Source organism: Arachis ipaensis, chromosome B8 (assembly GCF_059453495.1).
Source record: "Arachis ipaensis isolate K30076 ecotype BB chromosome B8, ASM5945349v1, whole genome shotgun sequence".
Taxonomy (NCBI): domain Eukaryota; kingdom Viridiplantae; phylum Streptophyta; class Magnoliopsida; order Fabales; family Fabaceae; genus Arachis; species Arachis ipaensis.
The window spans coordinates 68,538,569-68,564,468 of record NC_142443.1 but is presented as its reverse complement, the minus strand read 5'-3'; the positions used below and the strand labels follow the sequence as shown (position 1 = coordinate 68,564,468).

At 39.4% G+C, this 25,900-nt stretch overlaps 2 non-coding genes across 2 annotated transcripts; one reads left to right on the top strand and one right to left on the bottom strand.

The window, feature by feature from the left end:
- The first annotated feature begins 16,950 nt into the window (after positions 1–16,950).
- On the top strand, positions 16,951–17,058 carry LOC148548451 (small nucleolar RNA R71). Its single transcript, XR_015897447.1, has one exon. It is a non-coding gene; the product is annotated as a small nucleolar RNA R71 (small nucleolar RNA).
- Positions 17,059–22,958: 5,900 nt separating this feature from the next.
- LOC148548450 (small nucleolar RNA R71) lies at positions 22,959–23,066 on the bottom strand. The gene has a single exon (XR_015897446.1). It is a non-coding gene; the product is annotated as a small nucleolar RNA R71 (small nucleolar RNA).
- Between the last annotated feature and the right edge of the window lie 2,834 nt (positions 23,067–25,900).

Genomic DNA, 25,900 nt, shown 5'->3' with positions numbered 1-25,900 from the left:
AAATCCACTTTGAGTGCAAGGAGGTCAGAATCCAACAGCATCAGCAGTCCTTTTTCAGCCTGAATCAGATTTTTGCTCAGCTCCTTCAATTTCAGCCAGAAAAATACTTGAAATTACAGAAAAACACACAACTCATAGTAAAGTCCAGAAATATGAATTTTTCCTAAAAACTAATGAAAATAGACTAAAAACTAACTAGAACATACTCAAAACTATATGAAATTAACCCCAGAAAGCGTATAAAATATCCGCTCATCACAACACCAAACTTAAACTGTTGCTTGTCCTCAAGCAACTAGACAAATAAAATAGAAGACTAATAAGTTGAGAAGCAATAATATCTCAGAGTTTTTGAGTGAAGCTCAGATTCTAATTAGATGAGCGGGACTAGTAGCTTTTTGCTTCTGAACAGTTTTGGCATCTCACTTTATCCATTGAAGCTCATAGTGATTGGCATCTATAGGAACTTAGAATTCAGATAGTGTTATTGATTCTCCTATTTCAGTGTGATGATTCTTGAACACAGCTATTTTATGAGTCTTGGCCGTGGCCCTAAGCACTTTGTTTTCCAGTATTACCACCGGATACATAAATGCCACAAACACATAATTGGGTGAACCTTTTCAGATTGTGGCTCAGCTTTGCTAAAGCCCCCATTTAGAGGTGTCCAGGGTTCTTAAGCACACTCTTCTTTTTGCTTTGGACCTTGACTTTAACCGCTCAGTCTCAAGTTCTCACTTGACACCTACACGCCACAAGCACATGGTTAGGGACAACTTGGTTTAGCCGCTTAGGCCAGGATTTTATTCTTTTAGGCCCTCCTATCCACTGATGCTCAAAGCCTTGGGGTCTTTTTTATTTTCCCTTGCCTTTTGGTTTTAAGGGTTATTGACTTTTTGCTCTTGCTTCTTGGTTTTAAGAGCTTTTGGCTTTTTCTGCTTGCTTTTTCTTTTTCTTTCTATTTTTTTTTCGCCTATTTTATTATATATATATATATTTTTTTTCTGCAAGCTTTGTTCTTTGCTGCTTTTTCTTGCTTCAAGAATCATTTTTATGATTTTTCAGATTATCAATAACATGTTTCATGTTCATCATTCTTTCAAGAGCCAACATATTTAACAGTCTTAAACAACAAATTCAAAAGACATATGCACTGTTCAAGCATTCATTCAGAAGACAGAAAGCATTGCCACCACATTTAACTAATTAGAATTTCTCTTATTAAAACTCGAAATTTTATTGCCTCTTATTCAAAAGATCTACTACTTTATTCATGTTTGATGATAATGAGAAAAATAAACTATAGCTTAATTGGAGATAAAATCAAAATAGATACTAATTACTACTATATGACTCCTAAGGTAAACTTCTATAAGGACACTGTCACAGAGTTAAGGCAGAAATTGGAAATTAACAACCTTTATTCTGGGGGAACGAGGGTTCCTCTGATCCTTGGGGTGCTTGGTCCTGCAAGAGAAGACTTTTGGCGCTTCAATTCCCTTAAGTCACGCCCTTGCTCCTTTTGTTCTTTAAACATATAGGTCAGCATTTGACTGTGTTCCTTCTGTTCTTTTATTATTTGCTCCATAGCTTCCCGTATCTTAGTAACAGACGTCTCAAGATACTCCCAGTATTCAGATTGAGGGATCTCTGGGAGGAATTCATGTGCTCTCTTCTTGATGGGATCATCTTGTGCTTGTTGTTTTTCCATTGATGCTTTGGTGATTGGCTTCTCAATTGAGATATACTCAGTTATTCCCATCCTTACTCCAGCGTCCTTGCAGAGCAGAGAAATCACGCTTGGATAAGCCAACCTGGCCTCTTTAGAATTTTTGTTAGCAATTTTGTAGAGTTCAGCTGAGATCAGCTGATGAACCTCCACTTCCTTTCCCATCATGATGCAATGGATCATCACTGCTCTTTTAACTGTGACTTCAGAACGGTTGCTAGTAGGCAACAGAGAATGCCCAATGAAGTCTAGCCATCCTCTGGCGACTGGTTTGAGATCCTCTCTCTTGAGTTGATTTGGGACACCCTTTGTGTTGGTGGTCCACCTGGCTCCAGGGATACATATGTCCTCTAGAATCTTATCCAGGCCAATGTCTGCTCTCATCATCCTCCTGTTGAAGGAGTCTGGATCATCCTTTAGCTGAGGTAGCTTTAAGATCTCCCTGATTCTGTCAGGGTGGGTATGAACAATCTTTCCTCTGACCACGGTCCGATAGTCATAGAAGGCAGTTCCAGATAGTTTCTGCTTGTCAGTTTGCCACATATTAGCATAGAACTCCTGGACCATGTTCCTTCCCACTTTCGTTTCAGGATTAGCTAGGACTTCCCAGTTCCTGATTCGAATTTGCTCCTGGATCTCCGGATATTCATCTTCTTTCAGATCGAATCTAACTTCCGGGATCACTGATCTCAGACCCATTATTTTAAGATAATGGTCTAAATGTTCTTTAGATAAGAACTTCCCTTGATTCCAAAGTGGTTTTGGAACGCTCTCTTTCTTGCCTCTTGGAGTGGGTTGTTTTCCTTTAGGAGCCATGATCTTAGTGATCTCGGATAAACACACCAAACTTAGAGGTTTGCTTGTCCTCAAGCAAAAGAAAAGAAAGGAGAGGGATAGAAGGAGAGCTAGGTGCAATTGTTGATGGAGGAGGAGGGAGGACGAACCCAAATTTAAAGGGATGGGGGTGGGTTTTTGAAAAATTGGAAAAGATAAGATAAAAAGATTGAGTTGAAAAAGATAAGATAGAAGATATAGTTTAATTTTGAAGAGATATGATAGATTTTTGAAAAAGATAAATCTGAATTTTGAAAAAGATAATATGGAGATTTGAAAAAGATATGGATTAGTTGAAAAGATTTTAGAGTGAAAAAGATAGATTTGTTTTCAGAAAAAATTTGAAAAGAGTTGGATTGAATTTGGAAAGAGGGATTTTTAGAAATTAAGGATTTTAGAAATCAGGGTTCTTAAAAATCATGCATTGAAACATAAAATTTGAAATTAGAATGGAAATACGTGTGGAAAAATGAATTTGGCTCCTCCTTGCTATCCTGGCGTTTGAACGCCCAAACACTGCCTGTTTTGGGCGTTCAGCGCCCAAATGCTGCTCTCCTGGGCATTCAACGCCCAGCTGCTGCCATTACTGGCGTTCAACGCCCAGTGGGTGCCCATTTCTGGCGTTGAACGCCCAGATTGCTACCATTACTGGCGTTTTCTTGCCAGTGAGCTCTTTTTCTCTGTTTTGTGTGCCGAGGTCTTCTGTAAATGATTCCTCACCTTAGTGTCAGTGAACTTTATATAAACAAATAAAAGAAATAGGGCAAAATGCTTAGAGGATTGTTGCCCCATGGCTGGGTTGCCTCCCAGCAAGCGCTTCTTTATTGTCTTTAGCTGGACCTTGCTGAGCTTTTAATCTAGCTTCAGCCTTGGGCATTCTTGCTCAATGTTGCCTTTAAGATAGTGCTTGATTCTCTGTCCATTGACAATGAACTTCTTATCAGAATCAATATCTTGAAGCTCCACATAACCATATGGTGATACACTTGTAATCACGTATGGTCCCCTCCATCGGGATTTCAGTTTCCCGGGGAATAGCCTGAGTCTAGAGTTAAACAACAGGACCTTCTGTCCTGGTTCAAAGATTCTAGATGACAGCTTTCTGTCATGCCATTTTTTTATTTTTCTTTATAAAGCTTGGCATTTTCGAAAGCTGTGAATCTGAATTCCTCTAGCTCATTTAGCTGGAGCAATCGTTTTTCTCCTGCTAGTTTGGCATCAAAGTTTAGGAATCTGGTTGCCCAGTAGGCCTTATGTTCCAGTTCCACGGGCAGGTGACATGCCTTACCATACACGAGTTGGTATGGAGAGGTCCCTATAGGGGTCTTGAATGCTGTCCTGTAAGCCCACAGAGCATCATCCAAGCTCCGTGCCCAATCCTTTCTACGGGTATTTACTGTCCGTTCCAGGATTCTCTTTAATTCTCTGTTAGAGACTTCAGCTTGCCCATTGGTTTGTGGATGATATGGAGTGGCCACCTTGTGGCGAATTCCATACCGAACCATGGCAGAGTAAAGCTGTTTATTGCAGAAGTGAGTGCCCCCATCACTGATTAGTACTCTAGGGACACCAAACCTGCTAAAGATATGTTTCTGGAGGAACTTCAGCACTGTTTTGGTATCATTGGTGGGTGTGGCAATGGCCTCAACCCATTTTGATACATAGTCAACTGCTACCAGAATATAAGTGTTTGAGTATGACGGTGGGAAAGGTCCCATGAAGTCAATTCCCCATACGTCAAACAACTCAATTTCCAAGATTCCCTGTTGAGGCATGGCGTAACCATGAGGCAGATTACCAGCTCTTTGGCAACTGTCACAGTTACGTACAAACTCTCGGGAATCTTTATAGAGTGTGGGCCAATAAAAGCCACATTGGAGGACCTTGGTGGCTGTTCGCTCACCTCCGAAATGACCTCCATATTGAGATCCGTGGCAATGCCACAGGATCCTTTGTGCTTCTTCTCTAGGCACACACCTACGGATAATTCCGTCTGCACATCTCTTAAAGAGATAAGGTTCATCCCACAAGTAGTACTTTGCATCAGTAATTAATTTCTTCTTTTGTATCCTGTTGTATTCCTTGGGTATGAACCTTGCAGCTTTATAGTTTGCAATATCGGCAAACCATGGTGCTTCCTGAATGGCAAATAAATGCTCATCAGGAAACGTCTCAGAGATCTCAAGAAAGGGGAGGGACGTCCCTTCCACTGGCTCTATCCGGGACAGATGATCAGCCACTTGGTTCTCTGTCCCTTTTCTGTCTCTTATTTCTATATCAAACTCTTGCAGAAGCAATACCCATCTGATGAGCCTGGGTTTTGAATCCTGCTTTGTGAGTAGATATTTAAGAGCAGCATGGTCAGTATACACAATCACTTTTGATCCTACTAAGTATGATCTGAACTTGTCAATGGCGTAAACCACTGCAAGTAATTCTTTTTCTGTGGTTGTGTAATTTTTCTAGGCATCATTTAGAACGCGACTGGCATAATAAATGACATGCAGAAGCTTGTCATGCCTCTGTCCCAATACTGCACCAATGGCATGATCACTGGCATCACACATTAGCTCAAATGGTAATGTCCAGTCTGGTGCAGAAATGACTGGTGCTGTGACCAGCTTAGCTTTCAGCGTTTCAAATGCCTGCAGGCACTCTGTGTCAAACACAAATGGCATGTCAGCAGCTAGTAGATTGCTCAGAGGTTTTGCGATTTTTGAAAAATCCTTTATAAACCTCCTATAGAATCCTGCATGCCCCAGAAAGCTTCTGATTGCCTTAACATTGGCAGGTGGTGGTAATTTTTCAATTACCTCTATTTTTGCTTGATCTACCTCTATTCCCTTGTTTGAGATTTTATGCCCAAGGACAATCCCCTCAGTCACGATGAAGTGACATTTTTCCCAGTTTAAAACTAGGTTGGTCTCTTGGCATCTTTTCAGAATAAGTTTCAGGTGATCAAGACAGGAGCTGAATGAGTCTCCATATACTGAGAAGTCATCCATAAAGACTTCTAGAAATTTTTCTACCATATCAGAGAAAATAGAGAGCATGCATCTCTGGAAGGTTGCAGGCGCATTACATAGCCCAAATGGCATCCTTCTATAAGCAAACACTCCAGATGGACATGTGAATGCTGTTTTCTCTTGATCCTGGGGATCTACTGCAATCTGGTTATAACCTGAGTAGCCATCCAAAAAGCAGTAATAATCATGACCTGCTAGTCTTTCTAGCATCTGGTCTATGAATGGTAAAGGAAAATGATCCTTTCTGGTGACTGTATTGAGCCTTCTGTAGTCAATACACATGCGCCATCCTGTAACTGTTCTTGTAGGAACCAGTTCATTTTTTTCATTATGAATCACTGTCATGCCTCCCTTTTTTGGGACGACTTGAATAGGGCTCACCCAGGGGCTATCAGAAATAGGATAAATAATCCCAGCCTCCAGTAATTTGGTGACCTCTTTCTGCACCACTTCCTTGACGGCTGGATTTAGCCGCCTCTGTGGTTGAACCACTGGTTTGGCATTATCCTCCAATAGGATTTTGTGCATGCATCTAGCAGGGCTTATGCCCTTAAGGTCACCTATGGACCACCCAAGAGCTGTCTTGTGTGTCCTTAGCACTTGAATAAGTGCTTCCTCTTCCTGTGAATTTAAAGCAGAGTTTATGATCACTGGAAAAGTGTCACCTTCTCCTAGAAATACATATTTTAAGGATGGTGGTAATGGCTTGAGCTCTGGTTTAGGAGGTTTCTCCTCTTCCAGAAGAAATTTCAGAGGCTCTTTCATGTCCTCTGAATCTTCTAAGTCAGGCTGAACATCTTTAAAGATGTTTTCCAACTCTGATTCAAGACTCTCAGCCATGTTGATCTCTTCTACCAAAGAGTCAATAAGATCAACTTTCATGTAGTCTTTTGATGTGTCTGGATGCTGCATGGCTTTGACAACGTTCAGCTTGAACTCATCATCATTGACTCTCAGGGTTATTTCCCCCTATTGGACGTCAATGAGGGATCGTCCAGTTGCTAGGAAGGGTCTTCCTAGAATGAGAGTAGCACTCTTGTGCTCCTCCATTTCCAGCACAACAAAGTCAGTGGGAAAGGCGAATGGCCCAACTCTGACAATCATGTCTTCAATCACGCCTGATGGGTATTTAGTGGAACCATCAGCAAGTTGGAGACATATCCGGGTTGGTTTAACTTCTTCAGTTAAGCCAAGCTTTCTGATAGTGGATGCATGTATTAGGTTGATGCTTGCCCCAAGATCGCATAAAGCTGTCTTGGTGCAATTACCTTCTAATATGCATGGTATCAGAAAACTCCCAGGGTCTTTAAGCTTTTCAGGAAAGCTCTTCAGAATGACTGCACTGCATTCTTCAGTGAGGAGAACTCTTTCTGTTTCTCTCCAATCCTTTTTATGACTCAAGATCTCTTTCATGAACTTGGCATAAGAAGGTATTTGCTCAAGTGCTTCTACAAATGGAATCTTTGTTTTAAGAGTCCTGAGATAATCTACAAAGCGAGCAAATTGCTTATCCTGCTCCTCTTTCCGGAGTTTTTGAGGATAAGGTATCTTGGCTTTATATTCCTCAACCTTAGTTGCTGCAGGTTTATTGCCTACAGAAGTGGTTGAAGAAGCCTTTTTAGAGGGGTTATTATCAGCATTTGTGTGTGTCTGATCCCTCACTGGCAATTGAGTTCCAGAGTTAGAAGCTGGAGTGACGTTAGACGCCAGCTCATTGTCTGTTCCTGGCGTCTGAACGCCAGAAATGTGCCCATTTTGGGCGTTCAATGCTGGATCCTGCCCTATTTGGGCGTTCAACGCCAGATTCTTGCCCATTTCTGGCGTTGAACGCCAATCCTGCCTTGTTTCTGGCGTTGAACGCCAGTTTTGGGAATGGTCTGTGCGTTCAGCGCCAGCCTTCCACCAAATTTCTGGTGTTTTAGCGCCAGAATTATTTTTCCCTGGGCTCTTACTGTCCTCAGGTGAATCTTTGGTGGGTTTCTCATTTCTTGGCTTTTTGATGCCTTGAGGTGGGGTATTTAATGTTTTCCCACTTCTTAATTAAACTGCTTGGCATTCTTCTGTTATTTGCCTTGACAGCTGCTGCTTTGTTTACTTAAACTGTTCTTCCATATGTATATTAGCCATCCTTGTCTCTTGTAGTCTATCTTTAAATTCGGCTAGCTGCTTTGTTAGGAAGTCCAATTGCTGATTGAATTCAGCAGCTTGTTTTACAGGACTGAGTTTAGCAGTTACTGTTTTAACCTCTTCATTCATGGAAGGGTTGCTGCTTAGGTACAGATGCTGATTCCTGGCAACTGTATCAATGAGCTCTTGAGCCTCTTCAATTGTCTTTCTCATGTGGATAGATCCACCAGCTGAGTAATCTAGAGACATCTAAGCTCCTTCTGCAAGCCCATAGTAGAAGATGTCTAACTGAACCCACTTTGAAAACATTTTAGAGGGGCATTTTCGTAGCATCTCTCTGTATCTCTCCCAGGCATCATAAAGAGATTCATTATCTCCTTGTTTAAAGCCTTGGATGTCCAGCCTTAGCTGTGTCATCCTTTTTGGAGGGAAATATTGATTCAGGAATTTTTCTGTCAGCTGTTTCCATGTCCTTATGCTGCCCTTAGGTTGGTTATTCAACCACCTCTTAGCTTGATCTTTTACAGCAAATGGAAACAGTAATAGTCTGTAGACATCCTGATCTATTTCTTTATCATGTACTGTGTCAGCAATCTGTAGAAACTGTGCCAGAAACTCTGTAGGTTCTTCCTGTGGAAGACTGAAATACTAGCAACTTTGCTGCACCATGATAATGAGCTGAGGATTCAACTCAAAGCTACTGACTCCAATGGAGGGTATGCAGATACTACTCCCATATGAAGCAGTAGAGGGGTTAGAATATGACCCTAGAGTCCTCCTGGACTGTTCATTTCCGCTTAGGTCCATGATGGAGAAAGGGAGATGATGTAAAATAGAAAAAAAATATTATTTATTTATTTATTTATATATTTATTTCGAAAATGAAATAAATTAAAATAAATAAAAATTAAGTGAAGATTTTCGAAAAACTGAGGAGAGAGAAAGTGGTTAGGAAGTTTTGAAAAGGATATGATGATTTTGAAAAAATTTTAAATTTTGAAATAAAAATCTGAATTTTTAGAAATATATTTCAAAAAATTGTTTTTTAAATAGAGAGAAAAGATATTTTTGATTTTTAAGAGGAAAGAGAAAAACAATAAGATAGCACAAGATTTAAAATTTTTTAGATCTAATGCTCCTTATTTTTGAAAGTTTTGGAGGGAAGACACCAAGGAACACCAAACTTAAAAATTTTAAGATCAATACACAAGAAAAACTCAAGAACACTTTGAAGACTCACAAGAACACAAGAACATGAAGGATGAACACCAAACTTAAAATTTTTTTGAAAACCAAAATAAATTTTCGAAAATTTTAAGAAAAATCAACAAGAAAACACCAAACTTAAAGTTTGGCACAGGATGTAATAGAAAAATTATTTTTGAAAAAGATTTTAATAATATGATAGCCAATTACCATGAACATAAACACCACGTTCTAACTAATTGAGCTATAAATTTAAAGTGTTTTAACAAGGGATAAATAATAAAAGACTCTAAACCAAAAAAAAGAAAAATTTTTTTCCTAATCTAAGCAACAAAATAAACCGTTAGTTGTCCAAACACGAACAATCCCCGGCAACGGCGCCAAAAACTTGGTGCACGAATTGTGAATCACACTTTTCACAACTCGTACCACTTACCAGCAAGTGCACTGGGTCGTCCAAGTAATACCTCACGTGAGTAAGGGTCGAATCCCACGGAGATTGTTGGTTTGAAGCAATCTATGGTTATCTTGTAAATCTTAGTCAGGAAGTCAATTATGTTTATCAGTTGAATTGCAATTAAACAAGAGAGCATGGATTAAAGGTTACTTGTTATGCAATAATGGAGAATATGTTGGAGTTTTGGAGATGCTTTGTCTTCTGAATCTCTGCTTTCCTCTGTCTTCTTGTTCACACACACACGTCCTCCTATGGCAAGCTATGCGTTGGTGGATCACCGTTGTCAATGGCTACCTTCCATCCTTCCAGTGAAAACTATGCTCACGCGCTCTGTCACAGCACGGCTAATCACCGGTTGGTTCTCAATCCAGTTGGAATAGAATCCCTTGAATTCTTTTGCGTTTGTCACTAACGCCCAGCCTTCAGGAGTTTGAAGCTCGTCACAGTCATTCAATCCTTGAATCCTACTCGGAATACCACAGACAAGGTTTAGACTTTCCGGATTCTCATGAATGCCGCCATCAATTCTAGCTTATACCACGAAGATTCTGATTAAGAGATCTAAGAGATACTCATTCAATCTGATATAGAACGGAGGTGGTTGTCAGGCACACGTTCATGGGTTGAGAATGGTGATGAGTGTCACGAATCATCACCTTCATCACAGTTAAGCGCGAATGAACATCTTAGATAGGAACAAGCGTGTTTGAATAGAAAACAGAAATACTTGCATTAATTCATCGAGACACAGCAGAGCTCCTCACCCCCAACAATGGAGTTTAGAGACTCATGCCGTCAAAGAGTACAAAGTTCAGATCTAAAAATGTCATGAGATACAAAATAAGTCTCTAAAAGTTGTTTAAATACTAAACTAGTAGCCTAGGTTTACAAAAAATGAGTAAACTATGATGGATGATGCAGAGATCCACTTCTGGGGTCCACTTGGTGTGTGCTGGGCTGAGATTTAAGCAATTCACGTGCAGAGGCCATTTGTGGAGTTGAACGCCAGTTTTTGTGCCAGTTTGGGCGTTCAACTCCAGCTTTTGATCCTTTTCTGGTGCTGGACGCCAGAATTGGGCAGAGAACTGGCGTTGAACGCCAGTTTATGTCGTCTATCCTTGTGCAAAGTATGGACTATTATATATTGCTGGAAAGCCCTGGATGTCTACTTTCCAAGGCAATTGGAAGCTTGCCATTTCTAGTTCTGTAGCTCCAGAAAATCCACTTTGAGTGCAGGGAGGTCAGAATCCAACAGCATCAGCAGTCCTTTTTTAGCCTGAATCAGATTTTTGCTCAGCTCCTTCAATTTCAGCCAGAAAAATACCTGAAATTACAGAAAAACATACAACTCATAGTAAAGTCCAGAAATATGAATTTTTCCTAAAAACTAATGAAAATAGACTAAAAACTAACTAGAACATACTCAAAACTATATGAAATTAACCCCAAAAAGCGTATAAAAATATGCTCACATGCTCTGTCACAGCACGGCTAATCATCTGTCAGTTCTCAATCATGCTGGAATAGGATTCACCCTCCTTTTGCGTCTGTCACTAACGCCCAGTACTCGCGAGTTTGAAGCTCGTCACAGTCATTCAATCATTGAATCCTACTCGGAATACCACAGACAAGGTTTAGACTTTCCGGATTCTCTTGAATGCCACCATCATTCTAGCTTACGCCACGAAGATTCTGATTAGGAGATCTAAGAGATATTCATTCTAGCTTGTTGCATATAGAACGGAAGTGTTTGTCAGGCACGTGTTCATAGGGGAGAATGGTGATGAGCGTCACACATAATCATCACCTTCCTCATGTTCTTGGGTGCGAATGGATATCTTAGAAGTGAAATAAGATGAATTGAATAGAAAACAGTAGTACTTTGCATTAATCTTTGAGGAACAGTAGAGCTCCACACCTTAATCTATGGAGTGTAGAAACTCTACCGTTGAAAATACATAAGTGAAAGGTCCAAGCATGGCCGAGATGGCCAGCCCCCTAAAACGTGATCAATAGTCTCCTAAGATGAACAATGGATTAAAACTGAGACCCCAGATTCCTAATACAATAGTAAGAGGTCCTATTTATAATAAACTAGCTACTAGGGTTTACATGAGTAAGTAATTGATGCATAAATCTACTTCCGGGGCCCACTTGGTGTGTGCTTGGGCTGAGCTTGAGTGTTGCACGTGTAGAGGTCCTTCTTGGAGTTGAACGCCAGCTTTTGTGCCAGTTTGGGCGTTCAACTCTGGTTTTGGATCCTTTTCTGGCGCTGGACGCCAGATTTGGGCAGAGAGCTGGCGTTGAATGCCAGTTTACGTCATCTATTCTTGGCCAAAGTATGGACTATTATATATTGCTGGAAAGCCCTGGATGTCTATTTTCCAACGCAATTGGATGCGCGCCATTTCGAGTTCTGTAGTTCTAGAAAATCCACTTTGAGTGCAGGGAGGTCAGAATCCAACAGCATCAGCAGTCCTTCTTCAACCTCTGAATCTGATTTCTACTCAAGTCCCTCAATTTCAGCCAGAAAATACCTAAAATCACAGAAAAACACACAAACTCATAGTAAAGTCCAGAAATGTGAATTTAACATAAAAACTAATGAAAACATCCCTAAAAGTAACTAGATCCTACTAAAAACATACTAAAAACAATGTCAAAAAGCGTATAAATTATCCGCTCATCACAACACCAAACTTAAATTGTTGCTTGTCCCCAAGCAACTGAAAATCAAATAGGATAAAAAGAAGAGAATATACTATAAATTCCAAACTATCAATGAAACATAGCTTCAATCAAATGAGCGGGACTTGTAGCTTTTTGCCTCTTGAATAGTTTTGGCATCTCACTCTATCCATTGAAGTTCAGAATGATTGGCATCTATAGGAACTCAGAGTTCAGATAGTGTTATTGATTCTCCTAGTTCAGTATGATGATTCTTGAACACAGCTTTTTATGAGTCTTGGCCGTGGCCCTAAGCACTTTGTTTTCTAGTATTACCACCAGATACATAAATGCCACAGACACATAATTGGGTGAACCTTTTCAGATTGTGACTCAGCTTTGCTAAAGTCCCCAATTAGAGGTGTCCAGGGTTCTTAAGCACACTCTTTTTTTTGCTTTGGACCTTGACTTTAACCGCTCAGTCTCAAGTTTTCACTTGACACCTTCACGCCACAAGCACATGGTTAGGGACAGCTTGATTTAGTCGCTTAGGCTAGGATTTTATTCCTTTAGGCCCTCTTATCCACTGATGCTCAAAGCCTTGGGATCCTTTTTATTGCCCTTGCCTTTTGGTTTTAAGGGTTATTGGCTTTTTGCTCTTGCCTCTTGGTTTTAAGAGCTTTGGCTTTTTCTGCTTGCTTTTTCTTTTTCTTTTTATTTTTTTTCGCCTATTTTTTTTATCTGCAAGCTTTGTTCTTTGCTGCTTTTTCTTGCTTCAAGAATAATTTTTATGATTTTTCAGATTATCAAATAACATGTCTCCTAGTCATCATTCTTTCAAGATCCAACATATTTAACATTCTTAAACAACAACTTCAAAAGACATATGCACTGTTCAAGCATACATTCAGAAAACAAGAAGCATTGTCACCACATCAATATAATTAAGCTAAGTTCAAGGATAAATTTGAAACTCATGTACTTCTTGTTCTTTTGAATTAAAACATTTTTCATTTAAGAGAGGTGATGGATTCATAGGACATTCATAACTTTAAGACAAAGTTACTAACTACTAATGATCATGTAATGAAGACACAAACATAGATAAGCACATAACATAGAAATGAAAAATAGAAGAAACAAGAACAAGGAATGAATCCACCTTAGTGATGGTGGCGTTTCCTTCTTGAGGAACCAATGATGTCCTTGAGCTCTTCTATGTCTCTTCCTTGTCTTTGTAGCTCCTCCCTCATTGCTTTTTGATCTTCTCTTATTTCATGGAGCATGATGGAGTGCTCTTGATGTTCCACCCTTAGTTGTCCCATATTGGAACTCAATTCTCCTAGGGAGGTGTTGATTTGCTCCCAATAGTTTTGTAGAGGAAAGTGTATTTGAGGCATCTCCAGGATCTCATGGTGATGAGCTTCATACGCCTCTTGAGCTCCATGAGTGGGCTCTCTTGCTTGCTCCATCTTGTTCTTAGTGATGGGCTTATCCTCTTTAATGAGGATATCTCCCTCTATGTCAATCCCAGCCGAATTGCATAGGTGGCAAATGAGGTGAGGAAAGGCTAACCTTGCCATAGTGGAGGACTTGTCAGCCACCTTGTAGAGTTCTTGAGGTATAATCTCATGAACTTCCACCTCTTCTCCAATCATGATGCTATGGATCATGATGGCCCGGTCTATAGTAACTTCAGACCGGTTGCTAGTGGGAATGATTGAGCATTGAATGAACTCCAACCATCCTCTAGCTATAGGCTTGAGGTCCAATTTTCTTAGTTGAACCGGCTTGCCTTTGGAGTCAATCTTCCATTGAGCTCCTTCCACGCATATGTCCATAAGGACTTGGTCCAACCTTTGATTAAAGTTGACCTTTCTAGTGTAGGGGCGTTCATCCCCTTGCATCATGGGCAAGTTAAATGCCAACCTCACATTCTCCGGACTAAAATCTAAGTATTTCCCCCGAACCATTGTAACATAGTTCTCTGGATCCGGGTTCTTACTTTGATCATGGTTCTTGGTGATCCATGCATTGGCATAGAACTCTTGAACCATTAGGATGCTGACTTGTTGGATGGGATTTGTTAGAACTTCCCAACCTCTTCTTTGAATTTTATGTCGGATCTCCGGATACTCATTTCTTTTGAGTTTGAAAGGTACCTCAGGGATCACATTCTTCTTGGCCACAACATCATAGAAGTGGTCTTGATGGGCTTTGGAGATGAACCTTTCCATCTCCCATGACTCGGATGTGGAAGCTTTTGTCTTCCCTTTCCCCTTTCTAGAGGATTCTCCGGTCTTAGGTGCCATCAATGGTAATGGAAAAACAAAAAGCTTATGCTTTTACCACACCAAACTTAGAATTTTGCTCGCCCTCGAGCAATAAAAGAAAGAATAGATGAAGAAGAAGAAGAAATGGAGGAGAGGGATAGTGGGATGTGTTTTCGGCCAAGAAGGGTGTAGAGGGGTGTGTTGTGTGAATTTGATGAAGAATGGAGGGCTTTATATTAGGGAAGGGAGGGGGGGTTAAGGTTCGGCCATATGGGTGGGTTTGGGTGGGAAATTGGTTTTGAATTTTGAAGGTAGGTGGAGTTTTTGAGGTAGGTTTATGGGGAAGAGTGGATGGATGTGAGTGGTGAAGAGGTGATGGGGAAGAGAGTTTGATGTGATTGGTGAAGGGTTTTTGGGGAAGAGTGTTTATGGGGTTATGTGAAAGAGAGTGGTGAGAAGAAGTGAGTGGAGGTAGGTGGGGATCCTGTGGGGTCCACAGATCCTGAGGTGTTCAAGGATTTACATCCCTGCACCCATTAGGCATGTAAAAATGCCTTTGCACCCAACTCTGGGCGTTCAGCGCCAGGTTGGTGGCCATTTTGGGCGTTCAACGCCCATTTGTGTGCCATTTCTGGCGCTGAACGCCAGAACCATGCCTGTTCTGGCGTTCAGCGCCCAAAAGCTGCCCATTTTGGGCGTTCAGCGCCAGAACCATGCTTTGTTCTGGCGCTGAACGCCAGATAGATGCTCCTCCAGGGTGTGATTTTTCTTCTGCTGTTTTTGATTCTGTTTTCAATTTTTATATTTATTTTGTGACTCCACATGATCATGAACCTACAAAGACATATAACTAAGAAAAATATAGTTAGATAAATAAAAATTGGGTTGCCTCCCAACAAGCGCTTCTTTAATGTCAATAGCTTGACAGTGGGCTCTCATGGAGCCTCACAGATGTTCAGAGCATTGTTGAAACTCTCCAACACCAAACTTAGAGTTTGGATATGGGAGTTCAACACCAAACTTAGAGTTTGGTTGTGGCCTCCCAACACCAAACTTAGAGTTTGACTGTGGGGGCTCTGGTTGACTCTGCTTTGAGAGAAGCTTTTTCTGCTTCCTCTCCATGGTTGCAGAGGGAGATCCTTGAGTTTTAAACACAAGGGAGTCCTCATTCCATTGAAGGACTATTTCACCTCTGTCAACATCAATCACAGCTCTTGCTGTGGCCAGGAAAGGTCTTCCTAGGATGATGGATTCATCCTCTTCCTTTCCAGTATCCAGGACTATGAAATCAGCAGGGATGTAAAGGCCTTCAACCTTTACTAACACGTCCTCTACTTGTCCATAAGCCTGTTTTCCTGAACTGTCTGCCATCTCTAATGAGATTTTAGTAGCTTGCACCCCATAGATTCCCAGTTTCTCTATTACAGAGAGGGGCATGAGGTTTATTCCTGAACCAAGGTCACATAGAGCCTTAAAGATCATGGTGCCTATGGTACAGGGTATTATGAACTTTCCAGGATCCTGTCTCTTCTAAGGCAATGTCAGTTGATCCAGATCACTTAGTTCATTAATGAACAAGGGAGGTTCAACTTCCCAAGTATCAATGCCAAATAATTTGGCATTCAGCTTCATGATTGCACCAAGAAACTTGGCAGTTTGCTCTTCAGTAACATCCTCATTCTCTTCAGAAGAGGAATACTCATCAGAGCTCATGAAGGGCATAAGGAGGTTCAATGGAATCTCTATGGTCTCTAGATGAGCCTCAGAGTCCTTTGGTTCCTCAGAGGGAAGCTCCTTATTGACCACTGGACGTCCCAGGAGGTCTTCCTCCTTGGGATTTGCATTCTCCACTCCCCTTGTAGGTTCGGCCATGGTGCTTATGTCAATGGCCTTGCACTCTCCTTTTGGGTTCTCTTCTGTATTGCTTGGGAGAGTACTGGGAGGGATTTCAGTGATCCTTTTACTCAGCTGGCCTACTTGTGCTTCCAAATTTCTAATGGAAGACCTTGTTTCATTCATGAAGCTCACAGTGTCCTTGGATAGATCAGAGACTAGATTTGCTAAATTAGAAGCATTTTGTTCAGAGTTCTCTGTCTGTTGCTGAGTGGATGATGGAAAAGGTTTATTATTGTTAAACCTGTTTCTTCCACCATTACTAAAGCCTTGTTGAGGCTTTTGATCCTTCCATGAGAAATTTGGATGATTTCTCCATGATGAGTTATAGGTGTTTCCATAAGGTTCACCTAAGTAATTCACCTCTGCTATTGCAGGGTTCTCAGGATCATAAGCTTCTTCTTCAGAAGATGCCTCTTGAGTACTGTTGGATGCAGCTTGCATTCCATGCAGACTCTGAGAGATCATATTGACTTGCTGAGTCAATATTTTATTCTGAGCCAATATGGCATTCAGAGTATCAACTTCAAGAACTCCCTTCTTCATAGGCGTCCCATTGTTCACAGGACTCCTTTCAGAAGTGTACATGAACTGGTTATTAGCAACCATGTCAATGAGTTCTTGAGCTTCTGCAGGCATTTTCTTTAGGTGAATGGATCCACCTGCAGAAGTGTCCAGTGACATCTTTGATAGCTCAGATAAACCATCATAGAATATATCCAGGATGGTCCATTCTGAAAGCATGTCAGAAGGACACTTTTTGGTCAACTGTTTGTATCTTTCCCAAGCTTCATAGAGGGATTCACCTTCTTTCTGTCTGAAGGTTTGAACATCAGCTCTAAGCTTGCTCAGCTTTTGAGGAGGAAAGTACTTGGCTAAGAAAGCTGTGACCAGCTTATCCCAAGAGTTCAGGCTGTCTTTGGGTTGAGAATCCAACCATAATCTGGCTCTGTCTCTTACAGCAAAAGGGAAAAGCATGAGCCTGTAGACTTCAGGATCTACTCCATTAGTCTTAACAGTATCACATATCTGCAAGAATTCAGTTAAGAACTGAAAAGGATCTTCAGATGGAAGTCCATGAAACTTGCAGTTCTGCTGTATCAGAGAAACTAATTGAGGTTTCAGCTCAAAGTTGTTTGCTCCAATGGCAGGAATGGAGATGCTTCTTCCATGTAAATTGGAATTAGGTGCAGTAAAGTCACCAAGCATCTTCCTTACATTATTATTATTTTTGGCTGCCATTTCCTCTTCCTGTTCGAAAATTTCTGAAAGGTTATTTCTGGATTGTTGCAATTTAGCTTCTCTGAATTTTCTCTTTAGAGTCCTTTCAGGTTCCGGATCTGCTTCAACAAGAATATTCTTGTCCTTGCTCCTGCTCATATGACAAAGAAGAGGGCACAGAAAAAAAAATAATAATAATAGAGATCCTTTATACCACAGTATAGGGATCTCTGTGTGAGTAGAAGAAGAGGGGGAGACAAAGAATGTAATATAATGGAAGAAACACAACTGTGAGGAGGGTTGAGATGTGAGATGAGATGTTAGTAGATGAATAAATAAATAGAATAAGATAGGAGAGGAGGAATTTTCAAAAATAATTTTTGAAAAAGAGTTAGTGATTTTTGAAAATAGTTTTTGAAAAATGTTAGTAATTTTCGAAAATTAAGATTTAAAAATTAAAAATTAAAATAATTTATAAATTAAAAAGAAATTTTGAAAAAGGGGGAAGATATTTTCGAAAATGAGAGAGAGAGAGAGTTAGTTAGGTAGTTTTGAAAAAGTTAAGAAACAAACAAAAAGTTAGTTAGTTAGTTGAAACAAATTTGAAAATCAATTTTGAAAAGATAAGAAGTTAGGAAGTTAGAGAGCATATTTTTAAATCAAATTTTTGAAAGAGATAAGAAGATATTTTTGAAAAGATATGATTGAAATTAGTTTTGAAAAAGATTTGATTTTTAAAATCACAATTAATGACTTGATTCATAAGAAATCACAAGATATGATTCTAGAATTCAAAGTTTGAATCTTTCTTAACAAGCAAGTAACAAACTTCAAATTTTTGAATCAAAACATTAATTGATTATGTTATTTTCGAAAATTTGATATAAAAATAAGAAAAAGATTTTTGAAAAATATTTTTGGAATTTTCGAAAATAACTAAGAATTTTGAAAAAGATTTGATTTTTGAAAAAGATAAGATTTTCAAACTGAAAATTTGATTTGACTCATGAGAAACAATTTGATTTTAAAAATTTTTGAAAAAGTCAATCCAAATTTTCGAATTTGATGAGAGAAAATGGGAAAGATATTTTTTTTTATTATTTTTGAAATTTTTATGATGAGAGAGAAAAACACTAAAAAGATGCAATGCATGAAATTTTTAGATCAAAACATGTGATGCATGCAAGAATGCTATGAATGTCAAGATGAACACCAAGAACACTATGAATGTCAAGATGAACATCATAGACACAATTTTGAAAAACTTTTAATGCAAAGAAAACATGCAAGACACCAAACCTAGAATTCTTTAATGCTTAGACACTAAGAATTCAAGAATGCATATGAAAAACAATAAAAGACACAAAACAAAAAATCATCAAGATCAAACAAGAAGACTTACCAAGAACAACTTGAAGATCATGAAGAACACTATGAATGCATGAGAATTTTCGAAAAATGCAAGATGCACATGCAATTGACACCAAACTTATAACATGACTCAAGACTCAAACAAGAAACATGAAAAATATTTTTTTGATTTTTATGATTTTCTAATTTTTTTTATTTTTTTTTCGAAAATTAATTGAAAAAGGAAAATAAGGATTTCAAAATTTTTAATATGAATTCCAGGAATCTTGCATTCTTAGTCTAAAGCTTCAGTCCAGGAATTAGACATGGCTCACTAGCCAGCCAAGCTTTCAATGAAAGCGCCGGTCCAAAACACTAGACATGGCCAATGGCCAGCCAAGCTTCAGCATGTAATTCAGACATGACACGCCTGACATACTCATTCCCAAAGGAATTAGACATGGCTTTACAGCCAGCCAGGCTTCAACATGCTTCATAAAACACTAGAATTCATTCTTAAAAATTTTGAATAAAATTTTTGAAAACATTTTTATATTATTTTCGAAATCAGATGAGAAAATTTTAGAAATATTTTTGAAAAATTTTTGAAAATAAAATAAAATGAAAATTACCTAATCTGAGCAACAAGATGAACCATCAGTTGTCCAAACTCGAACAATCCCCGGCAACGGCGCCAAAAACTTGGTGCACGAAATTGTGATGTCCAGGCTCGAACAATCCCTGGCAACGTGAGCAACTTGGTACGCGTAATCGTGATTACACTTTAATTATGTAAAATTCATGGCTCTTTCTTCCCCGGCAACGGCGCCAAAAACTTGGTGCACGAAATTGTGATGTCCAGGCTCGAACAATCCCTGGCAACGTGAGCAACTTGGTACGCGTAATCGTGATTACACTTTAATTATGTAAAATTCATGGCTCTTTCTTTCCCTGGCAACGGCGCCAAAAACTTGGTGCACGAACTTGGTTTAGACTTTCCGGATTCTCTTGAATGCCGCCATCATTCTAGCTTACGCCACAAAAATTCATCTTATTTCGCTTCTAAGATATCCATTCGCACCCAAGAACGTGATGAAGGTGATGATTATGTGTGACGCTCATCACCATTCTCCCCTATGAGCACGTGCCTGACAAACACTTCCGTTCTACATGAAATAAGCTAGAGTAAATATCTTTTAGATCTCTTAACCGGAATCTTCGTGGCATAAGCTAGAATGATGGCGGCATTCAAGAGAATCTGGAAAGTCTAAACCTTGTCTGTGGTATTCCGAGTAGGATTCAATGATTGAATGACTGTGACGAGCTTCAAACTCGTGATTGTTGGGCGTTAGTGACAGACGCAAAAGGAGGGTGAATCATATTCCAGCATGATCGAGAACCGACAGATGATTAGCCGTGCTGTGACAGAGCATGTGAGCATATTTTTCACTGAGAGGAGGGGATGTAGCCACTGACAACGGTGATGCCCTTGCATAAAGCCAGCCATGGAAAGGAGTAAGACTGATTGGATGAAGATAGCAGGAAAGCAGAGGTTCAGAGGAACGAAAAGCATCTCCATTCGCTTATCTGAAATTCCTATCAATGATTTACATAAGTACCTCTATCCCTATTCTATTATTTATTATTCGAAAACATCATTATCAATTCATATCTGCCTGACTGAGATTTGCAAGGTGACCATAGCTTGCTTCATACCAACAATCTCCGTGGGATTCGACCCTTACTCACGTAAGGTATTACTTGGACGACCCAGTGCACTTGCTGGTTAGTTGTATCGAAGTTGTGAACCATGGTATTGGCACCATGTTCTTGGCGCCATTGCCAGGGAAAGAAAGAGCCATGAATTTTACATAATTAAAGTGTAATCACGATTACGCGTACCAAGTTGCTCACGTTGCCAGGGATTGTTCGAGCCTGGACATCACAATTTCGTGCACCAAGTTTTTGGCGCCGTTGCCGGGGATTGTTCGAGTTTGGACAACTGACGGTTCATCTTGTTGCTCAGATTAGGTAATTTTCTTTTTATTTTATTTTCAAAAATTTTTCAAAAATATTTCTAAAATTTTCTCATCTGATTTCAAAAATATTTCTAAAATTTTCTAATTCCTGGACTGAAGCTTTAGACTAAGAATGCAAGATTCCTGGAATTCATATTAAAAATTTTGGAATCCTTATTTTCCTTTTTCAATTAATTTTCAAAAAAAAAAAATCATAAAAAATTAGAAAATCATAAAAATAAAAAAAAATATTTTTCATGTTTCTTGTTTGAGTCTTGAGTCATGTTATAAGTTTGGTGTCAATTGCATGTGCATATTGCATTTTTCGAAAATTCTCATGCATTCATAGTGTTCTTCATGATCTTCAAGTTGTTCTTGGTAAGTCTTCTTGTTTGATCTTGATGATTTTTTGTTTTGTGTCTATTATTGTTTTTCATATGCATTCTTGAATTCTTAGTGTCTAAGCATTAAAGAATTCTAAGTTTGGTGTCTTGCATGTTTTCTTTGCATTAAAAGTTTTTCAAAATTGTGTCTATGATGTTCATCTTGACATTCATAGTGTTCTTGGTGTTCATCTTGACATTCATAGCATTCTTGCATGCATCACATGTTTTGATCTAAAAATTTCATGCATTGCATCTTTTTAGTGTTTTTCTCTCTCATCATAAAAATTTCAAAAATAAAAAAAAAATATATCTTTCCCATTTTCTCTCATCAAATTCGAAAATTTGGATTGACTTTTTCAAAAATTTTTAAAATCAAATTGTTTCTCATGAGTCAAATCAAATTTTCAGTTTGAAAATCTTATCTTTTTCAAAAATCAAATCTTTTTCAAAATTCTTAGTTATTTTCGAAAATTCCAAAAATATTTTTCAAAAATCTTTTTCTTATTTTTATATCAAATTTTCGAAAATAACATAATCAATTAATGATTTGATTCAAAAATTTGAAGTTTGTTACTTGCTTGTTAAGAAAGATTCAAACTTTGAATTCTAGAATCATATCTTGTGATTTCTTATGAATCAAGTCATTAATTGTGATTTTAAAAATAAAATCTTTTTCAAAACTAATTTCAATTATATCTTTTCAAAAATATCTTCTTATCTTTTTCAAAAATTTGATTTCAAAATATCTTCTCTAACTTCCTAACTTCTTATCTTTTCAAAATTGGTTTTCAAAATTTGTTTCAACTAACTAACTAACTTTTTGTTTGTTTCTTAACTTTTTCAAATCTACCTAACTAACTCTCTCTCTCTCTCTCATTTTCGAAAATATCTTCCCCCTTTTTCAAAATTTCTTTTTAATTTATTAATTATTTTAATTTTTAATTTTTAAATCTTAATTTTCGAAAATTACTAACATTTTTCAAAAACTATTTTCAAAAATCACTAACTCTTTTTCAAAAATTATTTTCGAAAATTCCTCCTCTCCCATCTTATTCTATTTATTTATTCATCTACTAACATCTCATCTCACATCTCAACCCTCCTCACAGTTGTGTTTCTTCCATTATATTACATTCTTTGTCTCCCCCTCTTCTTCTACTCACACAGAGATCCCTATACTGTGGTATAAAGGATCTCTATTATTATTATTATTTTTTCTGTGCCCTCTTCTTTGTCATATGAGCAGGAGCAAGGACAAGAATATTCTTGTTGAAGCAGATCCGGAACCTGAAATGACTCTAAAGAGAAAATTAAGAGAAGCTAAATTGCAACAATCCAGAAATAACCTTTCAGAAATTTTCGAACAGGAAGAGGAGATGGCAGCCGAAAATAATAATAATGTAAGGAAGATGCTTGGTGACTTTACTGCACCTAATTCCAATTTACATGGAAGAAGCATCTCCATTCCTACCATTGGAGCAAACAACTTTGAGCTGAAACCTCAATTAGTTTCTCTGATGCAGCAGAACTGCAAGTTTCATGGACTTCCATCTGAAGATCCTTTTCAGTTCTTAACTGAATTCTTGCAGATATGTGATACTGTTAAGACTAATGGAGTAGATCCCGAAGTCTACAGGCTCATGCTTTCCCTTTTGCTGTAAGAGACAGAGCCAGATTATGGTTGGATTCTCAACCCAAAGACAGCCTGAACTCTTGGGATAAGCTGGTCACGGCTTTCTTAGCCAAGTACTTTCCTCCTCAAAAGCTGAGCAAGCTTAGAGCTGATGTTCAAACCTTCAGACAGAAAGAAGGTGAATCCCTCTATGAAGCTTGGGAAAGATACAAACAGTTGACCAAAAAGTGTCCTTCTGACATGCTTTCAGAATGGACCATCCTGGATATATTCTATGATGGTTTATCTGAGCTATCAAAGATGTCACTGGACACTTTTGCAGGTGGATCCATTCACCTAAAGAAAATGCCTGCAGAAGCTCAAGAACTCATTGACATGGTTGCTAATAACCAGTTCATGTAAACTTCTGAAAGGAGTCCTGTGAGCAATGGGACGCCTATGAAGAAGGGAGTTCTTGAAGTTGATACTCTGAATGCCATATTGGCTCAGAATAAAATATTGACTCAGCAAGTCAATATGATCTCTCAGAGTCTGCATGGAATGCAAGCTGCATCCAACAGTACTCAAGAGGCATCTTCTGAAGAAGAAGCTTATGATCCTGAGAACCCTGCAATAGCAGAGGTGAATTACTTAGGTGAACCTTATGGAAACACCTATAACTCATCATGGAGAAATCATCCAAATTTCTCATGGAAGGATCAAAAGCCTCAACAAGGCTTTAGTAATGGTGGAAGAAACAGGTTTAACAATAATAAACCTTTTCCATCATCCACTCAGCAACAGACAGAGAACTCTGAACAAAATGCTTCTAATTTAGCAAATCTAGTCTCTGATCTATCCAAGGCCACTGTGAGCTTCATGAATGAAACAAGGTCTTCCATTAGAAATTTGGAAGCACAAGTGGGCCAGCCGAGTAAACGGATCACTAAAATCCCTCCCAGTACTCTCCCAAGCAATACAGAAGAGAACCCAAAAGGAGAGTGCAAGGCCATTGACATAAGCACCATGGCCGAACCTACAAGGGGAGTGGAGAACGCAAATCCCAAGGAGGAAGACCTCCTGGGACGTCCAGTGGTCAATAAGGAGCTTCCCTCTAAGGAACCAAAGGACTCTGAGGCTCATCTAGAGACCATAGAGATTCTATTGAACCTCCTTATGCCCCTCATGAGCTCTGATGAGTATTCCTCTTTTGAAGAGAATGAGGATGTTACTGAAGAGCAAACTGCCAAGTTTCTTGGTGCAATCATGAAGCTGAATGCCAAATTATTTGGCATTGATACTTGGGAAGTTGAACCTCCCTTGTTCATCAATGAACTAAGTGATCTGGATCAACTGACATTGCCTCAGAAGAGACAGGATCCTGGAAAGTTCATAATACCCTGTACCATAGGCACCATGATCTTTAAGGCTCTATGTGACCTTGGTTCAGGAATAAATCTCATGCCCCTCTCTGTAATAGAGAAACTGGGAATCTATGGGGTGCAAGCTGCTAAAATCTCATTAGAGATGGCAGACAGTTCAAGAAAACAGGCTTATGGACAAGTAGAGGACGTGTTAGTAAAGGTTGAAGGCCTTTACATCCCTGCTGATTTCATAGTCCTGGATACTGGAAAGGAAGAGGATGAATCCATCATCCTAGGAAGACCTTTCCTGGCCACAGCAAGAGCTGTGATTGATGTTGACAGAGGTGAAATAGTCCTTCAATGGAATGAGGACTCCCTTGTGTTTAAAACTCAAGGATCTCCCTCTGCAACCATGGAGAGGAAGCAGAAAAAGCTTCTCTCAAAGCAGAGTCAACCAGAGCCCCCACAGTCAACCTCTAAGATTGGTATTGGGAGGCCACAACCAAACTCTAAGTTTGGTGTTGAACTCCCATATCCAAACTCTAAGTTTGGTGTTGGAGAGTTTCAACAATGCTCTGAACATCTGTGAGGCTCCATGAGTGCCCACTGTCAAGCTATTGACATTAAAGAAGCGCTTGTTGGGAGGCAACCCAATTTTTATTTATCTAACTATATTTTTCTTAGTTATATATCTTTGTAGGTTCATGATCATGTGGAGTCACAAAATAAATATAAAAATTGAAAACGGAATCAAAAACAGCAGAAGAAAAATCACACCCTGGAGGAGCATCTGTCTGGCGTTCAGCGCCAGAATAGAGCATGGTTCTGGCGCTGAACGCCCAAAATGGGCAGCTTCTGGGCGCTGAACGCTAGAACAGGCATGGTTCTGGCGTTCAACGCCAGAAATGGCACACAAATGGGCGTTGAATGCCCAAAATGGCCACCAACCTGGCGCTGAACGCCCAGAGTTGGGTGCAAAGGCATATTTACATGCCTAATGGGTGCAGGGATGTAAATCCTTGAACACCTCAGGATCTGTGGACCCCACAGATTCACTCAGGATCTGTGGATCCCACAGGATCCACTCAGGATCTGTGGACCCCACAGGATCCCCACCTACCTCCACTTACTTCTTCTCACCACTCTCTTTCACACAACCCCATAAACACTCTTCCCCAAAAACCCTTCACCAATCACCTCAAACTCTCTTCCCCATCACCTCTCCACCACTCACATCCATCCACTCTTCCCCATAAACCTACCTCATAAACTCCACCTACCTTCAAAAATTCAAAACCAATTTCCCACCCATATGGCCGAACCTTAACCCCCCTCCCTTCCCTATATAAAGCCCTCCATTCTTCATCAAATTCACACAACACACCCCTCTACACCCCTCTTGGCCGAAACCACATCTCCCTCTCCCTCTCCATATTTCTTCTTCTTCTTCATCTATTCTTTCTTTTATTGCTCGAGGGCGAGCAAGATTCTAAGTTTGGTATGGTAAAAGCATAAGCTTTTTGTTTTTCCATTACCATTGATGGCACCTAAGACCGGAGAATCCTCTAGAAAGGGGAAAGGGAAGACAAAAGCTTCCACCTCCGAGTCATGGGAGATGGAAAGGTTCATCTCCAAAGCCCATCAAGACCACTTCTATGATGTTGTGGCCAAGAAGAAGGTGATCCCCGAGGTCCCTTTCAAACTCAAAAGAATTGAGTATCCGGAGATCCGACATGA